We start from the raw sequence: 7,023 nt of genomic DNA on the forward strand, positions 1-7,023 counted from the left end.
ACAATGAATACGAAACTACATTCGTTCTAAACGAGTACATCTGTATTCTTTTGAAACAGACGTGTTTGGACAGAAAGGACGGCCGATAACACAATGCGCAAATGCAATACGTGTGACGTCATGTTAAACCAGCGTGAAACGCACGCTAACACTCCTCCCACTCAATTAACATTCGGCTAACGCCCAGTTTACGGCTACAAACACTGAGCCGCACACATGACACACTGCAGTTACCGTTACTATAACAAAACATGACAGCCAATAGGCTTTGAGGCGCGCACGTCGCTTGGGGGCGGGACTTACATCCGTAATCCTTTTTAAGGACGCCTTGGGCCATGACAAGGGTCCCACGTCATACGTGGTGGACCCGCTTTTAAATGTTGCATGATAACAAAACAGGTATGTGTTAGAGTTATGTTAAAATGTTGCTAATATGGTTAAAGGGATAGGAAAGTACGTATATTTATTCCGTCAGCAATGTGTACTACTCTTTCAGGTTATACTATATTGTATTCGGCAACAATTTCTTTGTGATCGCTACATGTTATGCAGTCTGCAATGTTACGCTGTATCCACGCATTGAAAGGGAAAATGGTGGTTAAAAAAAAAAAAAAAAAAAAAACATTTAAACGCACAGTCAACGCATAACGGTTGTTATATTTACCATTCTTCTAGAATTAACTCTTCGTCTGGCTGCAACTGGTCGCTCCAGAAATGCAAGGCATTTTCATCCACGCTTGACCCACTCGCTGAATCCAGTATGACACACATCTCCTCCATGAAGCGCTCATAGGAATCGCCACTGCTTTCTTCAAACAATTGGTCGGGAGGTAGGTTCATTTCTTCGGGTTCCCATTCCAATGCATTTTCAGCTGAAAGGCTTGGTACATAATCATAGTACTTTTGTTTTTGTACAATGTGGGTTTCAGGAATGGAGGGTGCAGATATTGCAGCAGGTATCGATTCACACGGAACAGTAGTAGCGGATCCATTGCTATTGGCATTAGGAATAAATATGCCTTTCACAACAATATATGTGCCCTCTTTCAGGGTAAAATGCTTTTCCTTTGCAATCTTCCAGAAACCATAAGTGTGTTCTAGCTTATCCTGCACACGTTCAAAAAAGTCATTAGTTGATAAAGTGAATCTTATTGAGGAATTAAAATTCCGCGCATGCCTACGGTCTTGGTAATAAGGATATTTAGCTCGAATCAAATCATAGATTTGGCGTGTGCTTGCTTTGTGTCCGCGACTGTTCAAAATTGCTTCTGAAACCATGTACTTATAACCTAAGAGGGGATTCATATGGTTAACGAATTCATCAGCCATGTCAGAGTAGCACAAAAGATGTGTGCAGTTCTGTCTTCTTTGCTCATCAAAATGATTCTGCTCAATGGCTAACAAATTCCTGTGTTTCGTTTTCAAGGTCAACAAAAGTAACTACTTTTACTCCTTATTTCAAACGCCAATTGGATGTGTCCTTTTAATTGGTTTAACTTTTGTGGTTAGTGATAGGCGAATGTGGGAAAAACATGTATCATTTTTTTATCTCGTTTGTGAAAACATTCCTACACTTATTTCAGTAACATTGAGTTTTCTAGAAAAATAACAAAGAGCACTGTGTGAAAATAGTGCTTAGACAGCCATATCAGTAAATACACACACCTGCAAAATGAAATGTTTTTTTCCCACATACATTTCTGTGTGTATTTGAAAGTCTGGTTAACTACCTGTCTGCATGAGTTTAAATACGTGTGTATCTATATATATATATAAATATATCTCTCTCATAAAAAAATATATATATATAAAGTGTATATTGTACTATATGTATAGTGTGTGTGTGTGTGTGTGTGTGTGTATATATGTATATGTATATGTATATATATATATATATATATATATATATATATAATGTATCTTTTTTTTTTTTTTTTATATTGCAGGAGTACACACAACATATTGATGGCAGTAAGTAGGCCTTGTATGAAACCTATTTAAATGGTGATAAACATGAGTGAATTAAGTAATAAACATTTGTTTGCACCCAATAATGTTAGAGGCTCACACTTAGTATAGTTGTCAAACATTAGGCCTGTATTATTAAAATAGTGTGTTTTCACAAGGAAGCATGAAGTGTATGTTTTTTGTAAATACATCTATACCAGTTTAGATAGTACTATATATATATACACACACACACACACACACACACACACACACACACACACACAGTGTGTGTCTGTGTGTGTGTGCATATATCAATACATACTACATATATTTTAGTATAAATTCAGAGATGTTCTTGAAACAAGAACACATAAATGATTAAAGGACAACATTACAATGGCCACCAAAGGTAAGTAATATTTAACACAAAATCCTGCTGTACACGTACAAGAAAGATGTTTGCAGTTAAATAGGTGCTTTTATAATTGCATGAAAATAATATGCACATGCAATGATTACATCAATTAACACACCCAAATGCAATGTTTTGCTGCAAAGTCAATGGCAGCTTCTCTAAACTTAGCAACTGGCTCCTGGTGGACCATTACTGAACAGACGATTAATACATCAATATTTATAACACTATTCATTAATTAGGAGTGTTAACATTTCCAAAACTTCACGTGTACAAGAACATACTTGAAAGTTTGGAAACAACACAGTCTTCAGCATACATACAATAGTAATTAGATAATCTGAAGTCAACAAAACAAGGCCAAATACATATTTTGTGAATTTTAAAATTTATTTTTTTTGTTCCTTTTGCGAGCGAGTAACAGGCCTGCTTGTTGTCTCTTGAATTTTCCTTTTTCTTTTGCCACCAACTTTAGGTACAACAGAGCCACTTTGAGTGGCCTCTGGCACTTCACGGGCAGGGCTTGTGGCCAGTGACTCACCTACAGGGCTTTTGGGCAGTGACTCACCTACAGGGCTTTTGGGTAGTGACTGTTCACCTACAGGGCTTGTGGCCAGTGACTCACCTACAGGGCTTGTGGCTAGTGACTCACCTACAGGGCTTTTGGGCAGTGATTCACCTACAGGGCTTTTGGGCAGCGATTCACCTACAGGGCTTTTGGGCAGCGATTCACCTACAGGGCTTTTGGGCAGCGATTCACCTACAGGGCTTTTGGGCAGTGACTCACCTACAGGGCTTTTGGGTAGTGACTGTTCACGGACAGGGCTTGTGCCCACTGACACATGTGAGCAAGTTGGTAGACACTGCACAAGTGATGGTTGGTCTGTTTCATGTGTGTCTTGTTTTGTTTTTGTCGCCTCCTTTGTAGGTGTCTGCTGCTGAATTTGTACAGATGGCAGCGGTAGGATGTCATCAGGAACCTGCACAGCAATGTCTGCTACTTGACCGGTAACATTTGGGCCTGGTGAATGAATATCAGATGAATGTGGTGAAAACTGACCTGCATGAACAGATCCTGCCTGTGAGGTGTTGAATTGTGGTACATTAGTCATTCTCCAGTAATTAGCTTGTGTTTGCTGAACAACTAATGCTTCGAATGAGGTGTTGATTTTTTGCAACTGTCTAGGCACTTCAATGAAGACTCTGTGGAGATGTGCCAATTGTGAAACTGTTTCTTCCTGCAGTGCAATCATCCTTTCCAGCACTGTCATCAGGTCAGAATGGCGACGATTTTCTGCTTCCACAATTTTTCCCTCAGAAGCTACAATTGCATCATATGTGGTATTTGCTGGACGTTTTGGCGGTAAAACAGTTTCAATTGGAACCTCTTCATGGTCACTTGCTTGTATTTGTGTGTCTATGGCGGCGGCGGCGGCATCATCATCATCATCATCATCATCATCATCATCATCATCATCATCATCATCAAAATCCTCTTCATCATGTTCTACAAATAAATGTACACATTATTAAATGGCATGTTAATCTCTGCTGTGTTACTATGTAATTGTACTGTGTCATAAGTAACAACTAACATGTTTCCATACGTTTTATAACCTCACATTAAAAACTACCTTGACTTAAGAATAATGTTTGGACTCAGTATGAAATATGAGTGAATGAAAACTTGCTGTAAACTCACAACTCCTACATGATAGTTAACATCAGTAACACAATACAAGTTGCCTTACACTTCATTTTCACTGACACTAAGTAATCCTATTTAAAGAAGATGTGCAAAACAAATAATGAACATGACAACATAACATATAGAAGAGCACATATTATATGGCCACCAACTGATACACTCACCTTCTAGGTGTGTTGAGCTGGCTGACCCAGGTGAAGACACTTGTTCAGTCTCAGGTGACACATGTCCTTCAGGGGCAACTATATATAACAATAACATAAGTTTTACATTTACATGTGTAAATATTGAACAAACAGTTATTGTATGTTCTGTATTTATGAGTACCTAACAGCATCATTTCCTTAACCCAAAATGTGTGTGTGAAAGTGAACATAAATAGTTGTAATAACAATGTACATGCCTGTGTACTTAGAACTTTTGAGTTCCCTAACATAAAACATACTATGTTCCTGCAGTAATGCGTGAGGATAAATAGATAAAATTTGTACATAAAAATCATATGTTGTGTAGTGATATCAGTATCATAATGTACATAACTATCATGAGATGACCATTCACAATGGTTATCATGAAGGTGGTCATATTGCAAAAAGTGTTGTTTTTGGTAGAGGATATGTGTGGTACATTAATATAAGATGTGGCACACATGAATGTGGCTGTGACTAAACAAGACAACACATGCAGTGTGTGATAATGTGTCGTTGATAGTAGTAGTTCAACTATAGATATGAGTGAACTAATGTGTGACGTACGCTTTGATAAGTAATAAGTTGTTGGGGCATTTAGTAGCTAAAGTGAAGCTTTCAAATGAGTGTGATTAACTTCAGTTGTGCTAGTCAGGTTGTAAGAACGGTATTCCCTTCCCCAAAAAGCCTAATCAGCCACACCTTTCAATTACTTGAAACAGGTGAAAATGGTGTGAACTAAGTTGACCCTAAAATGAGGCTGTAATTAGTGTGTGTGCTGAACCCCACCCCCTCTGTTGAAGTGTATGCTGTGATGAGATATTAATTGCAGCTGCTTTAACACAATGGTAGATGAGCTAAATAGTCGTGTGCAGTTTTTAAGTTATGAAAACAATGACATAAAATATGATACGTGTGCCTCATTATGCTGTCTGTATATGACTTAAAGCAAAAATTGACCTTTTCATAAACAACTATAGATGTGTTAGTGCAAGTGATGTTTGTAGGCCGTTGCATGCAATATATTTGATGCATGCTTAAAATAGGCAGTAATGTCATGTTTGTCGGAGTAAAATAAATAAAATACACAATAATATTATACATATTTCTGTTCTGTACCTGTAGCTAGTAATAATTTCTGATTAACATGTGTTACACATGTGTACTACCCTGTTGTTCCCCATCTTCACCCACCATCAATTGCTTCCACTGCAGCAATGCATTTTGGGAATTCACATGTAAATGAGCACGCAATGGCTCGTGCTATATTAGTTACTGCTTTTAGTAGGACTACAACATATATGTCTATTTTGAGATATATATATATACAGAATCAGACATATACATATATAGATGCAGGTATGCTTATATTGTGAAGACAGTATAAAAAGCAGTGTAAATATGCAAAATAACTGTAAGCAACGACACGCCTAGTACAGTAATATTTCTCACCTGGTGGAAATTGTGAGGGATAAATTCCTATATCACGGTCACCAGGTAAGCCTTCCACGACGACGGGAAGTAATTTTGCCCGAAGCAGCTCCTCCAATGGACTTAATATGAGACGTTGTGGTGTCGGCCCACCTCCAGTGCCAGTAGCATGCACGCGTTGGTGTTGTATTTTCTTTTTCAATTTGGACCTAATATCATCAAATCTCTTGTGACAATTCCGCTTGTCCCTCACATGATTCCCACACGCATTGACACCAATGACTATTGTGTCCCACATTTCTTTTCTGCTTGCTGAACTTGTCCGCCCTTGAAAAACATATAAAATATATGAGGTAAATGAATAATAATAGAAGCACCAGTTTCCTACACTGCTAGCTGTTGCAAGAGATAGCAAACATGCTGTTTTAGGTGTAATATGTGAAGCACATGAGCATTCACTACTAAACCTATACATGTAAGCAAGGTTGCATTCATATTGTATGCAGTTATGGCAAATTGACCGCCTGTGTTTAGTTGTCCTTGTAAGGCATGATAAAAAGCTGTGTTTCCAGACTAATTAACATAGAAAGATATTCTGAACCCATATTTGCATATGAACAAAACTCAGATGACCTAGGATCACATGTATTTGAATAATAAATGTAAAGGTACACTTACCTAGTAAATGTCCATATATACTGTCATAGTGCTCCAGAATGCCAGTGACAAGAGCTGTATTTTCCTGGTCATTGAAGCGAGGATTACGTGGCTTCTCCACACGTTTCTTCCGAGCAGGTTTAGGGTCAGAGCTTGGCTGGTGCTGACTGGACTCTCCTTCTTCCAATGGAAGAGCCTCCAAAAGCTGCCCACCAGCAAGCACGCCACCACCAGACACCCCATCAGCAACTGCGCCACCAGCAGCACTCACAGCACCAGCACTCCCACTCCTAGCACCAGCACTCCCACTCCTAGCACCAGCACTCCCACTCCTAGCACCAGCACTCCCACTCCCAGCAACAGCACTCCCACTCCCAGCAACAGCACTCCCACTCACAGCAACAGCACTCCCACTCACAGCAACAGCACTCCCAGCAACAGCACTCCCACTCCCAGCAACAGCACTCCCACTCCCAGCACCAGCACTCCCACTCCCAGCAACACCACTCGGTGCACCAGCAACATCACTCCCCTGAACAGTACGTTCACTCCGACACGTACTCACACGAGTAGCACTCCCACTCCCACCAGCATCACTCTTCCCACGCTTTGCGGGCATACTTCCAGCACTCACAAAAAACAGACAAGAAATGTACAGGCAATCACACGACCCA

The 7,023-nt window shown here is 39.5% G+C and overlaps 1 long non-coding RNA gene across 1 annotated transcript; it reads left to right on the plus strand.

Annotated features, from left to right (window-relative positions):
• Positions 1-485: 485 nt before the first annotated feature.
• On the plus strand, positions 486-3,437 carry LOC142490985 (uncharacterized). Its single transcript, XR_012800199.1, has 3 exons — positions 486-830; positions 1,947-1,971; positions 3,294-3,437. It is a non-coding gene; the product is annotated as an uncharacterized LOC142490985 (long non-coding RNA).
• The last annotated feature ends 3,586 nt before the right edge of the window (positions 3,438-7,023 follow it).

This window comes from Ascaphus truei, chromosome 3, assembly GCF_040206685.1.
Source record: "Ascaphus truei isolate aAscTru1 chromosome 3, aAscTru1.hap1, whole genome shotgun sequence".
Taxonomy (NCBI): domain Eukaryota; kingdom Metazoa; phylum Chordata; class Amphibia; order Anura; family Ascaphidae; genus Ascaphus; species Ascaphus truei.